The sequence below is a fragment of the Eubalaena glacialis genome, chromosome 14 (assembly GCF_028564815.1).
Source record: "Eubalaena glacialis isolate mEubGla1 chromosome 14, mEubGla1.1.hap2.+ XY, whole genome shotgun sequence".
Lineage (NCBI taxonomy): Eukaryota > Metazoa > Chordata > Mammalia > Artiodactyla > Balaenidae > Eubalaena > Eubalaena glacialis.
The window spans coordinates 61,406,495-61,421,698 of NC_083729.1; the positions used below are offsets into that span (position 1 = coordinate 61,406,495).

At 41.7% G+C, this 15,204-nt stretch overlaps 1 pseudogene; it reads right to left on the reverse strand.

The window, feature by feature from the left end:
* Window positions 1–14,114: 14,114 nt before the first annotated feature.
* On the reverse strand, window positions 14,115–14,874 carry LOC133105106 (hypoxanthine-guanine phosphoribosyltransferase-like; annotated as a pseudogene).
* Between the last annotated feature and the right edge of the window lie 330 nt (window positions 14,875–15,204).

The window sequence follows — 15,204 nt, forward strand, 5'->3', positions numbered from 1 at the left end:
TGGTGTCAGGGCCCAAGGATGGAGGCTAAATGATCGGGGCCAAGGAAATAGCTACCTTTACTTGCAGAGGCTTCTGCTGCCTTTGATATTTGAGAGGATCCCACCTCCCTCTCTGACTGGTTCATTGTGCTTACAGACCCCTTGCTGCTCCCCTCTCCAGGCTGAATAGGCCTCAGACTAGAGCTGTTTCTCTAACTGGTTGAGGGAAACCAGAGAGGACTCCACACCACCCTTTCCAAGTGTTGGGAAGGAAGCTGGGTCACAAGGATGGTGTTCCATTCATCCTGTCTCATTTCCTCCCTACCCACATAACGTCCAGGCCTGCTGTCTGCTCTAAGCTTTGACATTGGCTAATCCCACAAACTGAAGGCCTCACTCCTAATTCACTGCCAGTCTCTGAACATTTATAACCACGCCTGTTCTCTTAAAGCCGCTCACCTAGTTGAAGAGCCTTGGTTCTACCAGGGCTCAGAAGGAGTCAGAATGTTCTGTTTCTGGGCTCTCATGCTTGTTACCCAGCCTAATCCCAGGATCACCTCAGCCCTTCTGCTCCTGGTTCCTGGCCTCACATCCACATCCCAGGGCCTGGGGATGGAGAAGAATCCAAGTTACTTTAGATTCTTGGTAGAAAGCACCACTGGGGTCCTGGTCTCCTCCTGAGGCATTTGAGGGAGAGCAGCTACCACATAACATCTTGGAATGTCTGTCCCCTTCCCTCTCTGTTGAAAAGTTGACTTTCCCCAACCTCTGCTGTTATGTAGCATGAGTGATTGGTAGAATGCCCATGTGCCCTCCCAGTGGTCCCAGGAAAGGATCTGGAAGCCTCGCCAAGCTGGGAAGGGACTCACTGCATAAGATGGGACTGGGCTTGGGGGGCATTTACTCCAAGTGATGGAAATGGAGGCTTCAGGTAGGTGTTCTGCTGATAGCTGGACAAAAGGCTGATCCAGCATGAGGAAGATAGGCAGGAAGCAACCGCAATCCTGTGGGTCCTCTGGGGTTTCAGAGATGGTTTCTGTAAAAGTCCCGACCATGAGGAGTTTCATTTCCCACTTTGCAGGGAAGATGTGGGTCATGAGCTATTTTCCTCTGGCCATGCGTATCCACAGGTATTTCCTGAGCAGTCTCCCGTGCATCCCTCTGGGTGCTCTATGTGACCCCTGACCTGACAGCCCAGAGGAGAAAAGACCAAGTAGGAGGTGGGTGCCTCAGCCTCACTTTCCAGCCAGGAAGGAGAGCGATTCTCCCAGACATTTAGGCGATCCCCGCTCTTCCAAACAGAGGAGGAACTTTGGGCCAGATCTAGAGTGACCAAAAACCACTGCTGTGATGAGAGAGAGGGAAGTTAGTGCTCATTTTTCTGTTGCCCCACTGCCATGCTCCTGGGGTTCTAAGGTCTCCTCTGGATAAGGATGGAGGAAGGAAACAGTTTGGCCACTTTCCCCTTCTCTGGTTGGGACTCTCCTTATGCTTGGAGGTAGACCATAGGCATAATCAATGGGAGTGGAAAAGAGACCTGGGCTGTTTGAAATGCCCCAGCAGTGCTGGGGGCCATCTCCAAGGAGTGGTGATCTGAGTCCCTCCATCCAAGGCACAGAGGAAACTAGAGTAGACAACAAACCAGGGAGAGGGGTTGGGGGAGGATGGGAGGAATGGAGGGGAGGGGAGAATGAAATGAGAAAGGAGACAGTTACGACAGCTGGTCAGACTGATCCACAGGCTTCATAGGGGACTCCTATATATAATGTGATGCAGTATTTGACCAGCAGATCCCAGATAACCAAAGGATTCCATGCCACCCTCTGGATGTGTGCCCTGGGAACAGGGGATAGGGCAGAGAAACCAAGAAGAAAGAAATGGTAGGTGGGGCCCTTCATCCATCCTTTCCTCTAGAATGCCTGCTCTGCACCAGCTGCAAAGAGAAAGAAAACCATGGACCCTGCCCTCAGAAATAGTGCTTCTCTTGGGAAAACATGGCATCCATCATCCCAGGGAGAAGGGGAGACTTTCCCAAGACCACAGGGGGCCTCCCCAGCTCTCCCTTGACCCTGGGAATGAGTTCCTCTTTTTTAGAACATTGTGTGAGGGCAGTGTTTCTCTGGCACAGTGACAATGGGCTAGACCTCAGTGAACAGGCAGTTACGTCTGGTGCCATCATAAATAATGTGAAGTGGTATGGATATGGGGGAGCCGCCTGGCTGCATGGAAGGATCACTGTGTGCCAGGCAGAGGAGGCTGCTCTGAACTATCTGGGTCAAAGAGCCCTTGCCTGTGTCCTTAGTGAGAGGGCAAATTCATGGCAGGAAAGTAACAAAGGGCTCTTGGGGAAAGTATGCATAGTTTCCTTTTGTACCTTTTATTTCTTTATTAATGATATTCATTATAGAAAAAAATCCAGGTGAGTGAAAAGAAAAAAAAAGTATCTACCATACAGAAAAAAAAAAGCTGTACACACAGTTCATTCTTCCTATCTACATGTATGTATATGTACATTTACATCTATATCTATAGCTATACCTAACTATAACTGTGTATATATTTATATAAGTATTGAATGGGACAGCTCCTGTATCTTTTCCGCAGCATCACTCCCATCTCCATTTCTGATACGAAGAGTCCCCCTCCTTTGGGAAACTACGCCCCCTTCTCACCCCCCACTTTGCTTGGCTCAGAGCCAGCGTCCACAGGTTGAGTTTTTATCACAACCCATTACTCTGACATTGAGTCTTCTGCCTCCTGCTTCCACTTTTAAGGCCTCTTACATTGGGCCCACCCAGATAATCCAGGATAGTTTCCGTATCTTAAAGCCAGCTTATTTATTTATTTAGCCGCACCGCAAGGCTTGCGGGATCTTAGTTCTCTGACTTGGGACTGAACCCACACCCTTGGCAGTGAAAGCACCGAGTCCTAACCACTGGACCACCAGGGAATTCTTAAAGCCAGCTTATTAGCAGCCTTAATTCCCCTTTGCCGTGTAACTTAATGTACTTCCAGGTTCTGGGATTACAATGTGGACATCTTTGTGGCCATTATTGTACCTACCACACTTCCTCACCATATTAAGTTAGGGTAGCCTTAATAGGAATTTTGGTATATATCCCTGAAGTTTGAGAGATAAAGAGTCTGGTACTTGACACATGAATGAAAGGTCTAAGGCCTTCAGTAGGTGATAATAAATAAATAGTAGGATGGGACTTCCCTGGTGGCACAGTGGTTGAGAGTCTGCCTGCCAATGCAGGGGACATGGGTTCAATCCCTGGTCTGGTAGGATCCTACATGCCTTGGAGCAACTAAGCCTGCAAGCCACAACTGCTGAGCACATGCGCCCTAACTACTGAGCCCACATGCCGCAGCTACTGAAGCTGGCATGCTCTAGGGCCCACGTGCCGCAGCTGCTGAGCCTGTGTGCTGCAACTGTTGAGGCCCACGTGCCTAGAGCCCATGTTCTGCAACAGGAGAGGCCACCGCAATGAGAAGTCCATGCACTGCAATGAAGAGTGGCCTCCGCTCGCTGCAACTAGACAAAGCCTACAAGCAGCAGCGAAGACCCAATGCAGCCAAAAACTTTTCTGTAAAAGTAAAAAATAAATAAATAAATAGTAGGATAAACAAACTGTGGTACTTCTAAACAGTGGAATATTATTCAGCACTAAAAAGAAATGAGCTATCATGGTACTGAAAGAAAAACAGACACATAGATCAGTGAAACAGAATTGAGAGCCCAGAAATAAACCCACACATATATGGACAATTAATTTATACAGACAAGCAAAGAACATACAAGGGAAAGAATAGTCTCTTCAATAAATGATGTTGGGGAAACTGCACAGTCACATGCAAAAAAAATGAAACTAGACCGCTATTTCACACTATACATAGAAATCAACCCAAAGTGGATTAAAGACTTGAATGTAAGCCATAAAACTCCTAGAAGAAAACATAGGCAGTACACGCTTTTTGACATCAGTCTTAACAATATCTTTCTGGATATGACTCCTCAGGCAAGGGAAACAAAAGCAAAAATAAACAAATGGAACTACATCAAACTAAAAATCTTCTGCACAGCAAAGGAAACCATCAACAAAATGAAAAGACAACCAACCAAATGGGAGAAGATATTTGCAAATGATATATCTGATAAGGGGTTAATATCCAAAAAATATAAAGAACTTATACAACTCAACACCAATAACAAAATCAACTTGGTTAAAAAAATGGGTAGAGGAGCTGAATAGACATTTTTCCAAACAAGACAAACAGATGGACAACAGGGACATGAAAAGATGTTCAACATCACTAGTTATCAGGGAAATGCAAATCCAAACCACAATGAGATATAACTTCATACCTGTTAGAATGGCTATTATCAGAAAAGCAAGAAATAACAAGTGTTAGTGAGGATGTGGAGAAAAGGGAACCCTCATACGGTATTGGTGGGACTATAACTTGGTGCAGCCATTTTGGAAAACAACATAGAGATTCCTCCAAAAACCAAGAATGAAACTATTATATGACCCAGCTATTCCACTTCTGGGTATTTATCCAAAGAATTCAAAATCAATTATTCAAAAAGATATATGCACCCCTATGTTCATTGCAGCATTATTTACAGTTAACCAAGATATGGAAACCACCTAAATGCCATCAATGGATGAACGGATAAAGAAGATGTGTTATAAATATATATACAATGGCATACTACTCAGCCATAGAAAAGATGAAATCTTCCCATTTGCAACAATGTGGATGGACTTTGAGGGTATTATGCTAAGTGAAATAAGTCAGATGGCGAAAGATAAATGCTGTATGATTTCACGCAGACGTGGGTGAAAAAAATAAACAAAAACAAGAAAAACAAAATAAATGAATAAATCAAAGAAAAACAAACACATAGTTACAGAGAACAGAGTAGTGATTACCAGAGAGGAAGGGCCAGGAGGGAGGGTAAAATGGGTAAAGGGGGTCAACTGTATGGTGATGGATGGAAATCAAATTTTGGGGGTGAGCACTCTGTAGTGTATACAGAAGTAGAAATATAACGTTGTACATATGAAACATATAATGTCATAAACCAATGTTACCTCAATAAAAAATAAATTTAAAAAAATGAAAGGGAGGAATATAAAAATAAAATTAAAAATAAAAATGTAAGCTAACTCTAGAAGTAATTGCATGCTAAGAAATTTTTTTAAAAACATCAAAAATAAATGTGTCCTGGGACTTCCCTGGTGGTCCAGTGGGTAAGACTCCACGCTCCCAATGCAGGGGCCCTGGGTTCAATCCCTGGTCGGGGAACTATATCCCGCATGCATCCCACAACTAAGAGTCCGCATGCCGCAAATAAGAAGACTGCATGCTGCAACTAAGGATCCCGTGTGCCATGACGAAGATCCCACATGACACAACTAAGAGCTGGTACAGCCAAAATAAATAAATAAATAATTTTTAAAAATAAAGAGTTCTCAAATCTTTTCAAAAAAATAAAATAAAAATAAATTTGTCCTGGCTACATGTAAAGAATGAAATTAGAACGTTCTCTAACACCGTATACAAAAATAAACTCAAAATGGATTGAAGACCTAAATGTAAGGCTGGGTACTATAAAACTCCTAGAGGAAAACATAGGCAAAATACTCTTTGACATAAATTGCAGCAATTTTTTTTTAGATCCGTCTCCTAGAGTAATGAAATAAAAGCAAAAATAGACAAATGGAACCTAATCAAACTTAAAAGCTTTTGCACAGCAAAGGAAACCATAAACAAAATGAAAAGACAACCTATGGAATGGGAGAAAATATTTGCATACGATGTGACCAACAGGGATTAATTTCCAAAATACAAAAACGTCTCATACAGCTCAATATCAAAAAAAACAAACAACCCAATCAAAAAATCGGCAGAAGACCTAAATAGACATTTCTCCATAGAAGACATACAAATGGTCAACAGGCACATAAAAAGATGTTCAACATTGCTAATTATTAGAGAAATGCAAATCAAAACTACAATGAGGTACCACCTTACACTGGTCAGAATGACCATCATTAAAAAGTCTATAAATAACAAATGTTGGAGAGGGTGTGGAGAAAAGGGTACCATCCTACACTGTCGGTGAGAATGTAAATTGGTGCAGCCACTATGGAGAACAGCATGGAGTTTCCTCAAAAAACTAAAAATAGAGCTACCATATGATCCAGCAATCCCACTTCGGGGCATATACCCAGACAAAACTATAATTCGAAATGATACATGCAGCCCAATGTTCATTGCAGCACTATTTATAATAGCCAAGACATGGAAGCAGCTTAAATGTCCATCAACAGATGAATGGATAAAGAAGGTGTGGTACATATATACAATGGAATGTTAGTCAGCCATAAAAAAGAGTGAAATAATGCCATTTGCAGCAACATGGCTGGACCTAGAGATTGTCATACTGAGTGAAGTTAAGTTAGACAGAGAAAGACAAATATTATATGATATCGCTTGTATGTGGAATCTAAAAAAAAATGGTACATGGACTTGGTGCAAGACCAGCACTTCTCCCTCCAAAACATCCACCTCCATGTTTCTCCAAACAGGAGGGTCACCCCACTGATGTCCACCAATGGTTCAAAGCTGGTGCTCCACCTGAGGCAGGGAGGGGGGTCCAGGGAAGCCTTTTGGGGTAGGGGGACTGGGTAAAATGGTCCCAGGTGGTTGGGGGCATTTGGAGAGTCAGAGATAGGACAAGGGCCTAGGAGGAGGGGAGAGAACCGCAATATTGCTGTCACCATGAGAGGGGGTATCTGAGATGCAAAGGAAACAGGGAAAGACAGGAAGGAAGCGGCTGCTGGCAGGAGGGGGAAGAGGACCACCAGCATCTTTAGGGATGTTCTCTGTGAGAAACAAGCGTGGGGGATAAATTAAAGGGCCCTGAGGTGACATCTGCTAAGGACGGTCTTACCCAAAAAACAACCCATGTGCTTGATCCTCTGAACTCTCTGAGCCAACACTGTGTCAGTACCCCTTTCAGAAGTGAGCACCTCAGAAGACCTATATAGACATTTCTCCAAAGGAGACATATAGATGGCCAATAGGCATATGAAAAGATGCTCATCATCACTTATTATTAGAGAAATGCAAATCAAAACTACAATGAGGTACCACCTTACACTGGTCAGAATGGCCATCATCAAAAAATCTACAAACAAGAAATGCTGGAGAGGGTGTGGAGAAAAGGGAACCATCCTACACTGTTCATGGGAATGTAAACTGGTGCAGCCACTGTGGAGAACAGTATGGAGGTTCCTTAAAAAAACTAAAAATAGAGTTACCATATGATCCAGCAATTCCACTCCTGGGCATATATCCGGAAAAGATGAAAACTCTAATTCAAAAAGATACATGCGGGGCTTCCCTGGTGGCGCAGTGGTTGAGAGTCTGCCTGCCAATGCAGGGGACACGGGTTCGAGCCCTGGTCTGGGAAGATCCCACATGCCGCGGAGCAACTAGGCCCGTGAGCCACAACTACTGAGCCTGCGTGTCTGGAGCCTGTGCTCCGCAACAGGAGAGGCCGCGATAGTGAGAGGCCCGCGCATCGCGATGAAGGGTGGCCCCCACTTGCCGCAACTGGAGAAAGCCCTTGCACAGAAACGAAGACCCAACACAGCCAAAAATAAAATAAAATCAATTAATTAATTTAAAAAAAAAAAGCCTATGGTGGTAACCTCGTCAAAAGGAATCAACTACACAAAGAAATCAGTTGCGGTAGTATAATAGTCGATACACCTATTTAAAAAAAAAAAAAGATACATGCACCTCAATATTCATAGAAGCACTATTTACAGTAGCCAAGACATGGAAGTAACCTAAATGTACATTGACAGATGAATGGATAAAGAAGATGTGGTATATTTATATGTACATATATATGTATACACACACACATATATATACACATTGGAATACTAGCCATAAAAGAGAATGAAATAATGCCATTTGCAACAACATGGATGGACCTAGAGATTATCACACTAAGCTAAGTCAGACAAAGACAAATATCATATGATACAGTTTACATGTGGAATCTAAAATTATGATATAAATGAACTTATTTACAAAACAAAAATTTCTATGTCTGTTATTTTCACAGACGTAGAAAACAAATTTACGGTTACCAAAGGGGAAAGGTGGGGGAGGGATAAATTAGGAGTTTGGGATTAATAGACACATACTACTATAAAATAGACAAACAACAAGGACCTATTATATAGTACAAGGAACTATGTTCAATATCTTGTAATAACCTATAATGGAAAAGAATCTGCAAAAGAATACATATCTCTTTGCTGTATACTTGAAACTAATACACATTGTAAATCAACTGTACTTCAATAAAAAAATTTTTTAATTAAAATCAATTTATCCTTGGATTCAAAAAATAATGTAAAAAGAAATAAGCCATCAAGCCATGAAAGGACAGGGAGGAAACTTAAACGTGTATCACTAAGTGAAAGAAGCCAATCTGAAAAGGCTACATACTGTATGGTTCCAACTCTATGATATTCTGGAAAAGACAAAACTATGGACACAGTAAAAAGATCAGTGGTTGCCAGGGGTTATGGGGGAGGGAGGGATGAATAGGTGAAGCACAGGATTTTTAGGGCAGTGAAACTACTCTGTGTGATACAGTAATAGTGGATACATGTCATTACACATTTGTCAAAACCCATAAAATGTACGACAACAGGAGCGCACACTAATGTGAACTATGGACTTTGAGTGATAACGATGTGTCGAGTAGGCTCATCGATTGTAACAAATGCACCGCTCTGGTGGGGTATGTTGAGAGTGGAACAGGCTGGGGGCGCCCTCTAGAGGCAGGGAGTATGTGAGAACTCTCCATACTTTCTGCTCAATTTTGCTGTAAACCTAAAACTGCTCTAAAAAATAATCTATTTTAAAAGAAGGGGAGGGACTTCCCTGGTGGCACACTGGTTAAGAATCCATCTGCCAATGCAGGGGACACGGGTTCGAGCCCTGGTCCAGGAAGATATCAAATGCCGCGGAGCAACTAAGCCCGTGGGCCATAACTACTGAGCCTGCACTCTAGAGCCCACGCTGCAACTACTGAACCCCGTGAGCTCTAGGGCCCATGTGCCACAACTACTGAGCCCGCGTGCTGCAACTACTGAAACCCATGCACCTAGAGCCCATGCTCTGGAACAAGAGAAGCAACAGCAATGAGAAGCCCAAACACTGCAAGGAAGAGTAGCCCCCGCCCGCCGCAACTAGAGAAAGCCTATGTGCAGCAACGAAGACCCAATGCAGCCAAAAATAAATAAAATTTTTTAAAAAAAGAAGAAGGGGAGAAAATCTAAGGCAAGAAGCTTTACCTAACTACTGCATTGGGACAGCAGAGTGGGGAAGAAAAGCAAAATATAAAGATGAAATCTCTTCCAGAGTTTGGTGGGGAAAAAATGTGTGTCAATGGACCAGACCTGCCACCACCATTCCTTTCCACCCCCGCCCCCCGCCCTGCGCCCTCTCCCTGTAGGAAACTCTTCTTAATTGATTGAGAGGGACTGAGCCAATATGGACGACCTGGATGAGTGTGTGGCAGGACCACAGAAAGCAGGCACTGAGGTCAGGCCATAAGCAGACAGCCTGTGCAAGAGGAAGGCCATTGAGAGACCTGGGCAATGCAGGTCTCCTGAAACCCCCCAAATGCATGCCAAGGAAAATGAATTGACATTTACAATATGCTGCGTCCAGAGGCATGAATACCCGATTTCAACTGTTCCCAAGGAAGACCTTTCTGACACCTGTAGCCAAGCTACAATTTGGGGGTGGGGTGGGTAGAATGAAGAAGAGAGAAAGGAGGGGAAAGAGATAAAAGCCAAGCCCTCCCCCCAACATCTCATACTGGGGAAGGGGAGAAACTCAAATCTGATGGGCATTTGCCCTTTTGTGATTTTTTTGACTCGATTTTATGATTAGAAAAGCTATAACACCTGCCTGAGGTTCCATCCAGGGTGAAAAAGAACAAGAAACGAAAGCAAGTTTGAAGGGGGATCATAAAGTTACTGTCTAACTAGTCCTGCTCATTCAGTAAACCACTTACTGAAGGCTAGTTAACTTTTAGGAGTCCCCAGAGCTCTAGAGACCACAGACCCAACATGGGGCAAGAATCACAGCTTCTTTCATCCACCTGCGCCCCCAGGCTTTCTTCTCAGGCTCATCCAAAACTTGGCTGCGTAAACAACAAGGACCTACTGTATAGTGCAGGGAACTATATTCAGTATCTTGTAATAATCTATAACGAAAAGAACCTGAAAAAAATATATATATGTATAACTGAATCACCTTGCTGTACACCTGAAACTAACACAACATTGTGAATCAACAAAAAAAAAAATATGACAACTGTAAAAAAAATAAAATAAAATAAAATACATATGGTTTTGTTGTGATTCACCATGCTAAATATACTGATTATATAAATTATTGTTGACTATTTTCCTTCCCATAAAAAAGTCTATATATTACTTCTAATGGAACCCTAGTATTCTATCGTATTATATAGCTATAACAATTTATGTAACCAATTCTTTATTAGTAAACAATTAGGATGCTTTCAGTTCCTCATCACTATAAACAACCTCACAATGAATATCTTTCAGTAATATCTCTATGTTGTATCCATGATTATTTCCTTAGGATAAATTCCTATAAGCATAATTGCTGGATCAAAGCATGTATTTTTTTTTAAAAGTAGATTTTTTGATAAGTTTTGACAATTATGCTCTAGAAAGGTTTGTATATAATGGAACAAATCATTTCTCCTGGACCCTCATCAACAGTGGGAGTGAGTAATTCTTTTCTTCTTTTGTACCAATATGAGAGTCAATTTTTATATTGCATTTTCTTGATAGCTAGTAAGATTACTAAAGACTTCACATGTTTTCTCTGACATGTGTTATTGTCCTTTGTGGATGGAGTTTATTATTATGATTGTCTTCATTTGTAAGCATGCTTGAAATATTAAGCATATTAAACCATTGTCATATGCTAAGAAAACACACAAAAAGACTTAGCTACGATGGAGAGCCGCCAGTTACGGCCATGAACAGAGAAAGGACAAGAGGTGAAAATGGGTGCAGCCTCAGCCTTTGTGTGGAAAGGATGTCATGGAACATGCAGAAGAGAATCCCCAGAATTGAAACTGTCCCCTTCACCACACTGGTTAGGAGTTAGCACTAGTTAACTAGATACTAGTTAGCACTAGTTAACTAGTCAGCAAAGAGGAACTGAAGAACTGAGACAATGACAACAGCATAACCGTGGCACATATTTTATAATTCATTCATCCATATTTCCCACTGCTCCTGCCCAGGGACCCCTCCCCCAGAAGTGGGGGGATGTGGAATGAGAGCTGACCTTTCACTTCCATGCATAATGCATAAATAACTTGTATAACAATCATTTAGTCCTTGACCTCATGGATCCTGCTTGGCCATTGGAGTCAAGTTCCCAGTGCCCAGAGTAAGTAAAACCCAGCAAGTGTCCAGTTCTGTCTTAATGGGACTTTTTTGTGCTGCATGTACTACTCAAACCTGTGCCCAAACCCACAAAAAAGAACAGGACCTCCAAAAACCCAAAATCCCATGACAATATCTCCAACACCACAACGGGACATTCGTCCTCCACGAACTAAAATCATTAAGCCAAGAAATTATAAAATCCCAACATATGTCCACGTTCTAACGAATCGTTAACACCGTTCACTTTATACACCAAGGATGTGGATGGTTCCCTCCAACTTGCTTTTTCAACCTTAACTACAGGTTTCTTTTTCCAAATAATTCCACTTTGCTCTTTTCAGAAAGTAAATGAGATAACTGCTCTCACCTGCAATCGTTCGCTTTTAGTTTCTTTTCCCATCTTGCTAAGGTCACAAACTTCTTTCCCCCACTAAGCTCTCCAGCTGGCCCTTTAGCTGGGTCAGTCTCCCTAATAGAACCTTAAACTTTCATTTGCCTCCTGCTGCTCTCTAGAGATGTCCCTGCAGCTGCTGCTTTGATCTAGAACAGTTAGAATGAGTGTCTTCCATCATATTTCTAACGGGAATATCCCCAGAGAAGTGGATGGTCTTGCTTCTCATTCATCCACTCAGGCATCCATTTATCCATCCAGTGTAATTTATCAAGTGCCCTCTGTGTGCCAAGCTCCGTGCTGGATGCTGAGGACTCAGCCTTGAACAGAAGGGCCATGGTTCCTGCCCTGTAGGGGAGTGCAATTCTCTCTGGATAATTCTTGGCATCTTGCATGTAAGAAAAATAAAATATATCCCTGATTAAGCCTAAAGCAGCAACAAAAGAAAAATGTAGTTTGAAATGGTGTAATACATGACATTTTTCCAAACTACTTTTATTTAAAACATAGTACAGAGATATAGGTACATGTTTTCATTTCCTACAAATAGATGTGTTTCTCACAATATATCTCAATCTTAACTACAGGAGAACTATGTGCTCACACTGCCCTTGCCCAGAGCTCCCTTCCCTGGGTGGGGCAGAGGAGAAGGAGAGCTACGTGTCTAAGACCTATTGCAGTGGTCCTCACTCTCAGAGCATGTTTGTAAAGATGCAGCACCCTACCCCCAGAGATTCTGACGTAATTGGTATGGGTTGGGGCTCAGGCATCAGTATCTTTGTTAATTCTTGAGGTGAGTCACATGCAGCCAGGGTTGAAAACCACCTATCCAGTGGAAAAACATGAGTCCTGGGATGGCATCCTGGCTCTGCCACACCCCAGTTGGGTAGGTGATCTGGGAACCCCTCCATTGCCTATGCCAGTTCAAGTCAAGTGAGATAATGCTATGTGGAAACATCTTGCTTAGTGCCACATAACAAGAGTTGCCCAGGCTGAAATACTGTATGTTATCACTTATATGCGGAATCTAAAAAATGCAACAAACTAGGGAATATGACAAGAAAGAAGCAGACTCACAGATATAGAGGACAAACTAGTGGTTACCAGTGGGAAGAGGAGAGAGGCAATATAGGGGTAGGAGATTAAGAGGGACAAACTATTAGGTATAAAATAAGCTACAAGGATATATTGTACATCTGGAGAATATAGACAATATTTTATAATAATTATAAATGGAGTATAACCTTTAAATATTGTGAATCACTATATTGCATACCTGTAATTTATATGATATTGTACAGCAACTTACTTCAATAAAAACATGAAAGAAAGAAAGAAAGAAAGAAAAGAAAGAAAGAAAGAAAGAAAGAAAGAAAGAAAGAAAGAAAGAAAGAAAGAAAGAAAGAAAGAAAGAAAGAAAGAAAGAAAGAAAAGAAAGAGAAAGAAAGAAAGAAGGAAAATAGACTTAAAAAAAAAGAGAGTTGCCCAGTCTGGATGCTTGGGTTTTTTTGTTTGTTTGTTTGTTTTTTCTTTTAAAGACACAGACTTTATTTTAAGGATTTTTACATTGAAGAATTCAAAAAGTGGTACATTTTTGGAACATACTGATCTGTATTTAAAAGGAACCATTGACAAAGATTCACCAGAAATAATCAGAACAAGCAGGAAAATACAGTTAATACTACTGAAAGCTACTAAAATAACTCCAGGACATATGGTTTATCTGACATAATGATACCTCTAAGTGCTGTCACTGATATGAAACTGACTGCTTCTTACCTTTCTAAACACATAGTGGTATAATTAACAATATTCAATCACTTCTGTTCTTTCCTGAATATATAAAAATTAAAATACCAACTAAAAAACTAATATATTCTTCTCTTTAAACGTTTCTTACAGATACAATTTCAATATTTTCATTCAATAGTGGTGTGGTTTAAGAGATTTTTCATTTACGAGTCAAACAACAATCCACCCAAAGGGAACTGAGCCTCTAGACTAGGCTCACAGAGCAAATAAAGGAGTTCTCGAATGCAGTAACTGACATTTCTAAAATACAAAGCAGATAAAATTCTTAGAAAGTACATGCAATAAGCTCTACTAAGCAGCTGGCCACAGACCTAGAACATTTGACAACCTTACTGGTGATTTCAATGGGACTCCAGATGTTTCCAAACTCAACTTGAACTCTCATCTTAGGCTTCGTATTTTGCTTTTCCAGTTTCACTAATGACAAAAACAAGATTCAAATCCCTGAAGTATTCATTATAGTCAAGAGCATATCCTACAACAAACTTGTCTGGAATTTCAAATCCAACAAAGTCAGCCTATATCCAACACTTCGAGGGGTCCTTTTCACCAGCAAGTTTGCAACCTTGACCATCTCTGGATTACGCTGCTTGACCAAGGAAAGCAAGGTTTGCATTGTTTTGCCAGTGTCAATTATATCTTCAACAATCAAGACATCTCTTCCAGTGAAAGTTAAGAGATCATCTCCACCAATCACTTTTATGTAGCCTGTTGACTGGTCATTACAGTAGCTTTTCAGTCTGATAAAATCTACAGTCATAGGAATGGATCTATCACTATTTCTGTTCAGTGCTTTGATGTAATCCAGCAGGTCAGCAAAGAATTTATAGCCCCCCTTGAGCACACAGAGGGCCACGATGTGATGGCCTCCCATTTCCTTCATCACATCTCGAGCAAGCCATTCAGTCCTGTCCATAATTAGTCCATGAGGAATAAACACCTTTTCCAAATCCTCAGCATAATGATTAGGTATACAAAATGAATCTAGGTCATAACCTGGTTCATCATCACTAAACTCAAATCCAAATAGTTCCTCTCATCTCACAGTAGGAAAAAAAAATCACCAAAAAAAGCTAAGTGATGCCTTAAAAGCCCAAACTTCTAGAAGTCTGAGATTGTTATAATCAACCCATGAGGTGCCTTCATAGAGATGCTCTAAGGTTGTTTGTGTAGGACCGTGTATTGGTCATCTTGGTATGTCCAGTCCCAAGACACTGGGGCTGCGGGTCGCCACAACGGAGCTGGCTGGCATGCTGGAGTGCGGGCTGATTGTTGAATGAAAATGTCTGGCAGCATTGGTCCAGAGTTAAGAGTCTTGAACCAGAAATGGAAAAGAGAAGTGAGCCACCTTGTGGCCAAAAAACAAACCTCAAGACTCTGTAGCGTAAGTGCTCTAGGGTTGCAAGTGTGTGCATAGGGCCTTGAGAAGAGTGGCCTACCGCCTGTCGGTCACACACATGGAACACAGAACACGTG